A 13,793-nucleotide genomic window follows, 5' to 3' on the forward strand; every position below is an offset into this window, starting at 1 on the left:
AATTGTTTTAATTGTCAACCAGGCTTTTCCTGTTCTGTTTTTACCAAAGCATAATAGCTGATTAATGACTGTTTGAGGGTGAGAGTTCTTACTTACACAGGGATTCTATGCAGGGTGTGATTTTAAACATAATGACCTGTGTGGTTGCTTTCACATGTGGTATTATACTTGTGTGTAGCTCGTTTAGGGAGATATTTTTTGAAAATGTGAAATTTTATTAAAACAAGCAAAATACAGATGTAGCCAGACAGTCTATTAACCCTTTTCCTCAGCATGTCCTCTTCTCTTTGACCACCAGGTGGCGTTGTGGGCTTTAAAAATTACTACACAAACTTTTTTTTTAATTTAAATATCGACCTCTAGAATGCGTGGAACAGCGGAGATAGTCTTACCTACAGTCTAATTTTCTTCAGAATTTGAGAGTGAAGATTCTAAGTGACTTGCCCAAACTTACACCCAGTTGTGAGGAGAGCTGGAATTGGAGTCCAAGCCTCCAGCCTTAACTTGTTAAATTTGCAGGGGAGGCTGTGGAAGAAGTTTTTAGTATCCATTAAGTGTTATACAGGAAGAGGGTTATGTGGAAGAGCAGGTTTTCAAAGCTGCTGAGACCAGCTTGTTTCACAAGGACGCTGGCAAACAAACCTATATATAACACAGATGGCATTTTGAATAACAAAAATGTGAGCAGAGGGTCACAAGAATTTAACTTTGTATTTCCCTTAGAAGCAGTAGTTCTGTCTTCCCTAATTCAATGTTAGTAGCAACTTTATAACACTGCAAATAACCAGAATCAACTGTATGTAAGAAAAAGTTAACAAAGAGTGCACTCTGCAAACTACAAAGTATTATTAAAAGAAATTAAAGATCTATATAAATGGGAAAACATCTCATGTTGATGGATTTGGAGACTTGATATTTTTAAGATAGCAAAACTCCCCAAATTGATCTACAGATTCAATATAATCTCCATCAAAATCCCAGCTACCTCTTTTGCAGAAATTGACAAGGTGATCCTAAAATCCAGGTGGGAATTCAAGGGATCCAGAAAAGCCAGAACAATCTTGAAAAAGAAAAACAAAGTAGGAAGACTCATATGATCTCATTACAAGTCTTACTCTAAAGATATAGTAATTAAGACAGTGTGGTATTGGTGAAAGGGTAGACACATAGATCAATGGAACAAAATAAAGAGCTCAGAAATGGACCCACACAAATATAGTCAACTGATTTTTATCAAAGATACAAAGGCAAGTCAACAAATGATGCTAGATAAATTGGACATCCATATGCAAAAAACAATAAATGTTGACACATATCTCATACCTTATAAAAAAAATTGAACTCCAAATAGGTCATATACTTAAATGTAAAATACAAAAGTAAAATTTCTAGAAGAAAACATAGAAGAAAATCTGTGTGACCCTGGATTTAGTGATGAGTTTTTTAATAGAACACTATAAGCATAACCCATTAAAGAAAATTTTGATAAATTGGAATTTCTCAAAATTAAAACCTTTCATTCAGTGAAAGACACCGTGGGGTGAATGAAACGACAAGCCACATATCATCTCACATCATGATCATTGTGTGTGTGTGTGACGAGAGCACCTGAAATCTACTCTCTCTGCATATTTTCAGTGTTCAGCACAGTATCGTTAAGTATAGTAATCGTGCTTGTACATTAGGTCTCTGAACTTATTCACCCTGCTTTTCAGTTATAATTCACTGCTGGCCCAAGTAGACCAAGCAGTTTCCAACTCCTACACACAGTGTCTGGGGAGCCCTAGGATGCTCTGAAGACAGGTCGTCAAGATGACATGCTTGTAAAGCAAACATTGTCATGCTTTTATGGTAATTAATAAGACTAATGATTATGTAATTACTTTAAAAGAATTACAGAGGACTTGAATGATGTAAAAAATTAATCTTCCTTCACTATGATGTTTCTTGGTCATCAATCGTGCCTCATTTCTTAATTTCTAAAGACAAGCTTCTATCTCTAAAGCAAAAAGGGCAAAGGAAGAAATCCATGCGAAAATAAGGCTAAGAAGAACCCTTGTCTCTAGGCTGTGTAGATTTCAGTTCTCTTGACCATCAGAATTAGCATCACCTCCCTTTTTACCCCTTTATCTCCTCTGGGTCCAGGATGCCAAACTTTTTCACCTCCTAAAAGACCAAGCTTTTTACTGGCTCCATAGGGGTGTCTCCAGTACAGCAGCCCTTTGGCTGTAGTTGCAGCTGATCCTCACAGCTGATTGTCCTGGGGATAAGTTCCTCCCAGTGCCACCAACAGCAACCAAGGCTCACTACAACAGGACAGCCCACACAGGGAACACCTAGAAGGCCCAGCTAAGGTGACTGAGGAGGCTGAGCCACTGGACCCTACAGGACACCTACTACACAAAGCCACTCTACTAATTCCAGGAAACATAGCAGCTCTACCTAATACATAGAAACAAACACCTGGAAGCAGCCATAATGTGGAGGCAAAGAAACACAAAGAAAAGAACAGAAGAAATCTCTAGAAGAGAAACTAAATGAAATAGATCCAAGCAAGCTAACAGATACAGAGTTCAGAATTTTGTTTATAAGGATGCTCAAGCATATTATTACGAAAATAACTGAGAAAATCAATAACATAATAAAGTACCAATTTGAAATGAAGGCTACATGAACTGAAATGAATAATTTACAGGGAATCAACAGTAGAGTGGAGGATGCTGAGAATCAAATCAGCAATTTGGAACATGAGGAAACAAAAACACTCCACCAGAAGAGCAAAAAGAAAAAAGAATCCAGAAATATGAAGACAGTGTAAGGAGTCTCTGGGACAACTTCAAGAGGCCCAACATTTGTATTATTGGGGTGCCAGAAGGGTTAAGAAAGAGAGCAAGAAATTGAAAAACTATTTGAAAAATAATTACAGACAACTTCCCCTACCTGGGGAAAGAAATCGACTTACAAGTCCAGGAAGCACAGAGGCTCCCAAACAAGAGGAACCCAAAGAGGCCCACAGCAAGACACATCATAATTAAAATGCCAAAGGTTAAAGACAAAGAGAATCTTAAAAGCAGCAACAGAAAAGCAATTAGTTACCTACAAGGGAGCACCCATTAGACTGTCAGCTGATTTCTCAATAGAAACCTTGCAGGCCAGAAGGGAGTGGCAAGAAATATTCAAAGTGATGAAAAACATGGAACTACAACCAAGATTGCTCTACCCAGCAAAGCTATCATTTAGAATTGAAGGTCAGACAAAGTGCTTCACAGATAAGAAAAAGCTAAAGGAGTTTGTCACCACCAGACCAGCACTACAGGAAATGTTGAAGGGTCTTCTTTAAGAAGAAGCTAATGAACAAAAGAATCTGACGAACTAAATAGATCCGGAGACATTGACTCATGCAACAGACGATCATATTTCAGAGGAAAGAGGGAAGGGGGGTGGAGGGTGGGAAGAGATTAACCAAAGAAGTTATATGCATATATGCATAACCCATGGTCACAGTCAATAACGGGGTGAAGGCCTGGGGAGGGGGTGGAAGCTACGTGGAGGGGGTCAGTTGGGGGGGAAAATGGGACACCTGTAATACTTTCAACAATAAAGATAAATTTTTTTAAAATTTGAAAAAAGAGTAAGGGATTCCAGTTAAAGGCTTGCACTGGTTTCAAAGGGAGACCCAAAAGACCGATCTGGGATTAGTAAATCTCTCTGAAAAGTTTCTATTGTTATGGTCTTCCTCAGGTTGGTTGGACATCCCTGGCTTTTGAAAAGTTACTGTCCTTTGAGACACACATGTTGATACCTGTCTTGGGCTAGCAGCTTGCATCTTCTTGCTAGAGCTCATTCTGCAGTACGTGCAATCATCAGCTGGCATGACGTTCATATCATGAAGAGAAACCTGGGTCCATAAGACCTTTGCTTCCTGTACTTCCTCCTTCCCTTCTTGAATTTTTCCACTTGTGGAATTTTACCTGCTCTGTAGTTGATATTTCTGCTCTCTCTCTTCCCTTTCCTACTCTTTCTGGAACAGCTTCTTTGGAGGAATGCTGCCTTTCTGCCCAAAGTTTATTAAAGATATCAACTTTCTGATGAAAAGTTTTGTATTAATTTTCCAGTAGAGCTTTGGCTTAAAGCAGTGAGCACGATCTATGTTCCAATGTCTCCGTTTTCCAGCCCTTGCTGGGCTAGCAACTCAGCACTCTGTTCGGATTGGAAATGGCCTTTATCTTTTCCAACTATGGTTAACAAAGGTTCCTTTTGTGAGCAATCTATCATCTGTTTTTTAACTTCTCAGTCTGGTCATCTGCCAGCTATTTCAGCTGCATAATGCCATTATTCAAAACTTGAATGTCTTGGGTTTTTCTTTTGTTGTTTTTTTTGTTTTGTTTTTTTTTGAGCAAGAGCACTTGCTATGTCTTTTGGAAATTTCTGACAATGTTTGATTGTATCACAGCTCATTTCAGTTTCCTGCTTCCAGTTGTAAGTGTCCAACTCTCTCAAGTCCACCAAATTATTTTTTTACCCTTTGGAATTCAGGTTTTGTCCCTTTACTTAGATTAACTTCATTAAAGGCCAAAGACCTTGTAAAAACTCAGTAATATTTCCACTGAGTTCTTGCATTCTAATATTTTACCCTGGTTCTTTACATTCCTGTTCTTGGGGCCTAAACTAACAAGTGGATTTACCACTGGCATTCGTTTTCTTCCCTCAGGCCTTTCTCTAAGCACACTTCCTCAAAGACATTCTTATTTGTATCTTGGATTCCTCGAAAAAATTCTTTGTGGCTTTGATGATCTGTTGATAACCTGACAACTCTCTAAGACTTTCCTTTTCCCCCAAGAGGTTTTTAAATCTGCTCAGTCGCCTTAGATCTTTTTCTCTTTATGGGCAGAAGCATTTTCCCTGAAGAAAATGCCTAGTAATTACTTCCTAGTAAGGCAGTTGTACTTAAGGACTCGCAAGGCACTTACTGAAAACCAGGCTGCGGAGACTGCTGTGGGGAATGGTGATGTGGCAGAGAAGACAGGGCTGAGGCCAGCAGGCACCGGAGCCTGGGCTGGAACAGGCAGTGGCTGCCCCAGTTAAAGCTGATTCCTAGCACCGCCGTGTGAGAAGAAAAGTCCAGAAGGAAGAGCTAGAACTCAGGCTCTATTGCTTTGCCAGGGAATCCTGCTGTACGGAGCCTGGCCCTGTCACCCAGATCTTAATTCTAGAACCAAGCAGGGCCGATCCATCCCCAGGTCTTATGCCAGCCCTGCTACAGTCAGATCCTGTCCTCAGCAGTGTAGGCAGCCCAGGGGCGCCTGTCTGTGTAGGAATTACAAACATACTTTCCCTCCAGCTTCCAGGTACAATAAGTGCACAAATCTATAATGACCGTGATGTGGCTGGTGCTCCCTAAAGTCATGCTGTTCACAACCTGCATAATCGGACACAGTAGCCTGTCCTTTCTGGCCCCTGCAGCATGACCCCCTTTCCCAGGGTCCCCTCAGGCTTTTGTAACTCTCTACCCTAGAATGATCCTAAAAATAAGCATTGCCTTCTTTCTGGGAAGGCCTCCAGTTCATTTAATCCCACCTCACCTCCCCCTTTCTCCAGCCCCTCCAACTATTGCTACTCGAAGTAGAAGGTACGTTCCTGGGGTCATGGTTATTCACAGAAGCCCAAAATATTTAAAGGAGACAGTTATACTGCATGAGGAATTGGGAAGAGTTTTTTTTGCTCAGGGGAGGGAAGTGTAAAGAGCATAGGACTGGGAACCACAAGATCTGGGTCCCAGCCCCAGGTGTGCCAATAGCTAAGCCGGGTGATCTCTGACATTTTACGATGGGCCTTAGAGATGTCACTGTAAGATAAGTGGACTGAGCTAGCTGAGCATGAGTGCTGCTTCTACATGTGACATTCTAGGTCCGGGGGTCAGGGGTTAGTGACCAGGCCCAGGCAACAGTGAGCAACTTGGAAATGGGTTCCCTTCTCTTCTGGGATGACATGACTTGGGAGGAATGAATCATGTCATACTACCTAGACCTGGGAAAACATCCTGACACTTTATACTGGTGTTTCTTTTATACCAAAGTCAGGGCCACTTCTGGCTTCTACTTAGGCAGATTTCGACCACGGTATGAATGAGTGTTGAAGGTCTTAGGTAGAGTCCACTTACCAGTTAAGGTAGTTTTCATCCACTTCTAGCCTGGTGTGAAGGAGCAGTGACTTATCCAATGTGTTTTCTGTATCAGTTAAAAGGATCATGTGGTTTTCTCCTGAAATCTGTTTTGTTTTGTTGTTTTTTTAATCTGAACAAAGCTTTTAGCCTCAATGAAGGACATGCGCCAGTTTCATAAAACATTAGATAGCTGCCGTTGTCATAAGTATAGTGCAATATTTTAAAGTTTACATGAAGTTTATTAAATATAACAGCATGTCTAGAAGCTAAATTGTAGAAATTGACATCTCACAGCTGAAAACACTCAGAAAACTTGTTTGCTTGCTCTTGAAATAGTTAATATTATCAATGGATGCACTGGATGACCATGGAGGTTGGCACGTCCCCAAGATGTGTCTTCATGAAAAATACATCAAGATTAAAAGAAAAGATATATTTATTTTGAGCATTTGAAATAAATGGTACTCTCTGATAAGCACTCTACGAAGTCTTGCTACCAGCTGGTAAGGAGAATTTATGTAGTATTTTAGCACCTCAAAAATCAACACAAAATTCTGGAAACCTAATCTTATCTTGCATCTAAATTATTCATCAGGAACTAGTATTTTGTTGGCTAAAATATAAGAAATAGGTACTCAGAACTCTCAGTCTTGGGAAGCTCTCCTCCAGCTGCCTGACTCTTGCCTCCAGCTGCCTAACATAGGACAAGGTTGATTCTGCTGAAGTCAGCCCTTCTCAGGCCCGGAGTTCATTTCAGCAAAGGAAGGGAAAAGTTAACTTTCTTTTTTCCAGGAGCCTTGGGTGTTTTTATTTTTGTTTTTTCCTGAAATCTGTTAATCCAATGAATTACATTGGTAGTTTCCTAATATTAACTCATTCTTGGATTATTTTGGAAACATGTTTTTTTTAAGTACACTATTGGAATGGATTTTCTTGTATTTTATTTAGGATTATTCCATCTATGCTTATAAACAATGTTTTTAAGCACAAAAGAGTGCTTATTATTATTTAACTAAAAATTCCAGTGGTAATTCCATCTACGTTTATAAGTGAGAGCAATTTTAAATTTCTCTTTTTGTGCTCACTTTGTCTGGTTTGGGTGTCAGGGTTAAACAAGTCTTATAAAATGAATTGTATAACTTTCCTTTTTCTCCATTCTCTGAAATAGTTTGTGTAAAATGAAGATTAGCTGTCCTTTGAAGTTTTATAAACAAACCTCTTAAAATATCAGAGTAAACTTCTACTTAGGCAGGATGGTGTCTGGATTCCCTGGATGAACGTCCCAGTGAGACAGCTACACGTGCTGGAGTAAATATTTTTTAAATTATGTAACTGTATTGCTGAGCTGGCAAAAAAAAAATTAGGAAAGCAGGAATTCAAGGAAGTAAGAAACCAGATTTTTCCCTCAGGGCATCTCCAAATCCTCATAAACTTGAATTTCAGTTTTGAAGGTTGAATCTCATACAGGAGGACACCTCAGAGTCTTATGGAAGGCTTCTCTGTAAAGCAGGCTCTGCAAAATCTTGAGTCCTTTGTGCAAGGGTAAACTAGAAATAAATGCATATCACAGGAGAGGACGGTAAGGAAAGTTGCTTATCTTGACCTTGTTGCTGAGTAGAGGGAGGGGAAATAACTTCTTGAGAAATTAAAATCAATTTTTGCTTGGGCACAGGCTGCCTGGAGTACAGATTACATATTTCTCTGCAGCTAGATGTGGTAATGTGACATCCAGTGGAATGTCAGTGGAAGTGATGCTTGTATTTCGTCCAGGACTCTTCCATGTATGTTCGTAAGTGAGATTGATTTTTAATGCTCTTTTCTTGTGCTGACCTTGTCTGGTTCCAGAATGCTTAGAAACTAGGGAGAAAGGTACTGGGTGAACCCAAGAAAGTGCAAATCAGGAGGTGAATGACACGTGGAAAGGGGTGTCACAGAAACAATGTTCACGTGAGTGAGAGGGATCCTGTTTAACGAATACCCCAGCCCCGGGACCTTCTAACTCTCAGCCCCGAGAGCTGCCCTGAGAAAGCATCGCTGCTGGAATTAGTGACTGAGTGGGAAGGGAGATGAAGTGGATTGTTTTTGTCTTCATTCCAAAGCGATCCGGAGCATTCCGCGGGCTAGCAGTGGGGGGAGTCTGGGGTAAGTCACTCAGAAAGGAGAAAAAATGTGAGTGTGTGGGTGTTTGAGAGAAGTCCAATACAATCTGGATATTTTTCGAATGATCTCTTTTCCTGGATGTGCTTGTCAGAGCTCTTATTTCAAATAGGCCGGAACTCAACCTCAATGCAGCCTTCCTCATTCCTCAGTTACTCTCTTCATCTGCCCTAACCTGCCTCTCCGTGCTCCTCAAAGGAGTCTCACATGACCTGCAAATCAGTGCCTGGCCCTTGGCCAAGCCACCTCCCCCGTTCACACTTGCACAGCGTGGGGTTCAAGGCCACAGATGGTGCTGGTCCGAGTCAGAGTTGGAGTGGGTTAAGGAGTTCCTTTATCTGGGGTGTAGTTGCTGCCTTAAGAACTATTCCAGAACCTGCCCAGCTGGATGTCGCTCAGCGGTTGAGCATCGACCTAGGATCCAGGCGATCGGCGGTTCGATTCCTGGTCAGGGCACATGCCCGGGTTGCGGGCTCCATCCCCAGTGAGGGGCCTACAGGAGGCAGCCGATCAATGACTCTCTTATCGTTGATGTTTCTCTCTCTCCCTCTCCTTTCCTCTCTCTGAAATCAATAAAGATATATTTAAAAAACAAAACAAAACTATTCCAGTCCCAACAAAAAGTAAAAAATAAAATACTCCTGAAGCCCTTCCAAGACCAGGAATTCCACAGCTCCAGATAAACGCCCCTTTTTCCTATCACTAGATTGATTCCTGTGAACATATTCATGCCTGTCAAAGTTCTAGATTAGCACTTCAAACCTTTTTGCTAGTACATTCCACATAAATGTTTTTTTCAAAAGTATATACTCCCTCATGCATTTCTACTTTGACAACCAAAATTTCTCATCATATTTTATTTAGGTACATAGGATATCATTTCTGCATATTGAAAGTTTGACATAAATTTTAACTGTTACATCATTCTTTTAAATGTATCCATTAATTCCAAATACTGTAGTGGTTTTGATATGCACCACAATCCATTTACAAAAAACACAAACAAGCTGCTCATTACTTTATTTTTATTTTTTAAACAAGCTCCTCTTTTTTATTTTTACTTTTTCTTGGTTTTTAGAGAGAGGAAGAGAGTGAGAGAAACATCGATCAGTTGCCTCCCGCACATCACCCAATCGGGGAATTTAACCACAACCTCAGTATGTGCTCTGATGGGGAATTGAACCTGCCACCTTTTGGTGTACGAGATGACACTCCAACCAACTGAGCCACCCTGGCCAGGGCAACAAGCTCCTCTTTGATAATGGGATATTTTATATCATTCCTTCTCCTTAAACTCATATTTCCAATCCACTTCCCTCGCCCCCAGATTTTTATCCTAATATAACATGTATTTATGTTTGAAAGATACCTCTCATAATTCTTTGAAACAAAAAAGTTAACATTTTCATTTTGTTTAATTTCCTTTTACCATAAGGCTCTAAGTATTACAAATTATAATTATTAATAATATAACATTGGAATGTTATAGCTATTAAAAAGCTTTAAATATTATTGACATAGATTTATTTTCAACATATAAAATAAATATTTTTAAACAGTCTGTCTTCATGTAAGTGTAGCTCATACCGATCACTCTTCCACTCAGAGTCAGTGTCCTTTGTTTCCCATCTAACATGTTTCAAGGGCATCAAGAGTCTTGGTGATGCAGCATTTCTTAAAAGACTGCTCCACTCTGGTCTCAGGGGGTTTCTTCTAACTCGATGACATCTGTTCATTATGAGGCTGGCACTTTCTTGTTTTTGCCAGAAGGTGTCAGTCAAAGACAACTGTCACCTATCAACTGTCACCTGGTTAAAACAGATGGTAACATGCATTGGATTTCAGAAATATGAACATTTGGGGGTGGGAGGGGTGTTGGAAAGAGCATCTTAGAATCAATGAGGTACAGTATTCTGAACTTTATGAAGCCAGCACAGAGTACAAATGGACATGAGGGATCTGGAATCAGACTCAAAAATTATCTGTACCTTTTGTACACCTTGGACAGTGCATCCAGTTTGAAGGCCACGCGTGCCCTTTTTAGAGCAGTTCTCAAGCTCAGGACCCTTTTGCACTCAAAGATTGTTGAGGACACCAAATAGCATTTGTTTATGTGGGCTCTACCAAGAACTAAAACAGACAGTGATTTCATTTCCTTTGATATATACCCCAAACTGGAATAACTAGATCATAAGGTAGTTCTATTTTTTATTTATTTTTTTACTTTTTGAGGAAGCTTCACACTGTCTTTCATAGCAGCTGCACCAATTTACATTCCCACCAACAGTTCCTCAGGAACCACTTCCTGAATCTCAGAGTGCTCCTGTTTTTATCTCTTTGAATGGAAACCTTTTTATCCCAAACTAATATCCCGATGTAGATATTCATTGACTTATTCAATGTTTTCCTCTTACTTTCTGCTTTGGTACGAGAAATTATATAATTTCCCTAGCTCTCCTGCCTCTCTTCTGTCTGCCTCTTTTCTCCCAATAATCACTCTTTTTATTTCCTTTATTTTCAGAGGGAATGTCTTCTGGCCACATTTTCTCCACAGCTGTCTTTATTTGGCCGTGGCCATGTCTTAACGTTGAACTGAATGTCTTCGGATGAGGTAGAGTGCGCTCTCACTGCTCAGTTGGCTACGTCCCTCCCTGCCCACACTGCTTTTACCTGCCTTCCCTCCTCATTGCTGTCACCTGTCTACTTCCCAGAAGCATTTACTTTTATATAACTTTAGCTAATATACCTACACGTCTCTCCCTTGTTTCTTAGACTTTAGAGAATATTTCTTGAGTCCCATGATAGTTTCCTATGACTGTTGTAACGAATTACCACAAATTTGTTGTCCTACAGTTCTGGAGGTCAGAGCCTGGACTGGGTCTCCCTGGGCTCAGTGAGGGCGGGGCAGGGCCGTTCGCTTCTGGCGGCTCCAGAGGAGAACCCCTTTCCTTGCCTTTTCTAGGCCCACAGCCCCTTCATCTTCCAAGGGAGCAGCCTGAGGCTGAGATCTTCACATGATGCCGTCTCGCTGTTCTCTCCCTCTGCCCTCTTCCACGTGGAAGGGGGCTATGATTACAGTGGATTTACCTGGATAAACCAGGATAACCTCCCCGTCTCAGTCAGCTGGTTATTAACCTTAATTCCACCTACAAACTTAATTTCCCTTTGCACTTAACCTAACATAGTCACAGGTTCCTGGGATTAGGACGCCGGAGTATTTAAGGGGCCATTATCCTGCCCACCTTGATTTAATCAGACAAGGATTTTAATGGTTTTACCTGTTGTTGTTTTTTTAACTGTTCCACCTCAGACCTCCCAGTCTCAGCTCCTTTCATCTACATTTTGACATTCCCAAACTTTCTTTTTTTCCCTTTTTTCCCGTCATTTAACACTGTTCTGTAGCCATAATTAAATTGTTTGTGGTATGTTTATGGATTCATTCTAAAAGCTGAAAAGTCAGTAAAACATCACTTATTTTATTGTACTATATAATTCTAGGTCGAGAATAATTTTCCTTCAGAATTTTAAAGATGTTGCTCCATTGTTTACTAATATCCAGTGTTGCAAATAAAATGCCCAATGCCAGTCTGATTTTATTTTGGGGAGTAGGGGTGGGGGGAATACTGTTCCAAAGTATTCTACCCATGGGAGGTATGATAAGGGTGGTTGTAGGGGGGATCTACCGCTATTTTTGGAATTTCTGTGTTACCAAACAGAAAGAGTTCATCCACCTGGGGCTGGCAGAGCCAAACACTGAACATGGAGAATTGCAGGGGAGAAAGATTGGCTATTTTATTATGAATGGTGCCACCTGGAGAAGGGAGAGCGAATGCTGAAACTCTTTGATGATTTACAGACAAGGGGTGCTATAGAGCAAAATAAAAAATCATCATGAGTAAGGTATTTGGGGTTGTGGGTCTTACTGATTAGTCAAGAGTGAGGTAAGGGCAGTAAATCATAATTTCAGGTCTTGAGGTAGCTTCGGTGCCCCTCAGTCAGGTTTCATGGGGATAAGGCCAGGGGTCGTTGCACTTTAGGGCTCAAGAGTTGAAACACGACTTAGATGATGTGATCTTTAGCTTAACAGAAACCCATACCTTGCAAATGTTAGTCAAGGCATGGCCCCTGTTTCTGGCTGCCTCAAGGGATTAATAACTAGTAAGGAACAGAACTGAGGCCTACAGGGCAGGCTGTGAAGAAACCCAATAGAGCTCTGGGGCTACAGAGTAAATAAAAATCACACATGAAATCAAGAACCTCGGTTTCATCTATTAATCTTTCTGTTTTTCATGGAGGTTCACTCTCGCCCTCTGTTGTCTCTAGAGTGCCTCTCCAGGGTTCTTTTGCCAGATGAATGCCCTCCCTGGGGACATGCCCCTGGCTTGCGGCTTGCACTCTAGGTGGCAACTTTCCTGGGCTCTCTCATCCACCAAGGTTCCTGTTCCCGCTTCCCATCTTTCATGAATCTGTCCCTATCTCTCATCTACCCCCATTTGCTTTAATGTTCCTTTATTCCTTTACCACCATTTTAAAAGAATAACTGTAAGACTCTTGGTGAGGATACAGAAAAAAGAGAACCCTTGTGCACTGTTGGTGGGAATGTAAAATGTACAGCCTGAAGATTTCTCAAAAATAAAATTAAAAATAGAACTGCTGCCCTGGCCGGGTAACTCAGTTGGTTAGAGCACTGTCCCAATATGTCAAAGTTGCAGGTTCGATCTCTGGTCAGGACACATACGAGCATCAACCAATGAATGCATAAATGGGTGGAACAACAAGTCGATGTTTCTCTTTCCCTTTCTCTCTCTCTCTAAAAAAAAAAAAAAAAAATAGAACTACTGCCCGGCGGGCATGACTCAGCCATTGAGCACTGACCTAGGGTCCAGGATATCATGGTTGGATTCCCGGTCAGGGCACGTGCCTGGGTTGGGGGCTCAATCCCCAGTAGGGGGTGTGCAGTAGGCAGCCGATCAATGACTCATCATTGATGTTTCTGACTCTTTCTCTCTCTCTCCCTTCCTCCCTCTGAAATCAATAAAAACATTAAAAAAAGAAAGAACTACCCTATCATCCAGCAATCCAACTTCTGGGTATATATCTGAAGGAAACAAATTATTATCTGGAAGAAATACCTGTAACCCCCAGTTCATTGCAAGATTATTGACAATAACCAAGACATAGAAATAACCCAAGTATCCCTCAATGGATAAATGGATAAAGAAAATATGGCATATATACAGAGGTGAGCAAAAGTAGCTTTATAGTTGTTTGTATAGAAAAAAGACATGCAGGTTATGATTATTATAATAGCTTAACTCAAAAGAATGTCACAATGCAACTGTAAACCTATTTTTCGCAACCCCATATATACAATGGAATATTATTTGGCCATAAAAAGGGAAATCCTGCCATTTGTGACAATATGGGTGGGCTGGACCATGAGGCATTATCCTAAGTGAGTTGTCACACAAAG

Source organism: Miniopterus schreibersii (assembly GCF_964146895.1).
Source record: "Miniopterus schreibersii genome assembly, chromosome: 3".
NCBI classification, from domain to species: Eukaryota; Metazoa; Chordata; class Mammalia; order Chiroptera; family Miniopteridae; genus Miniopterus; species Miniopterus schreibersii.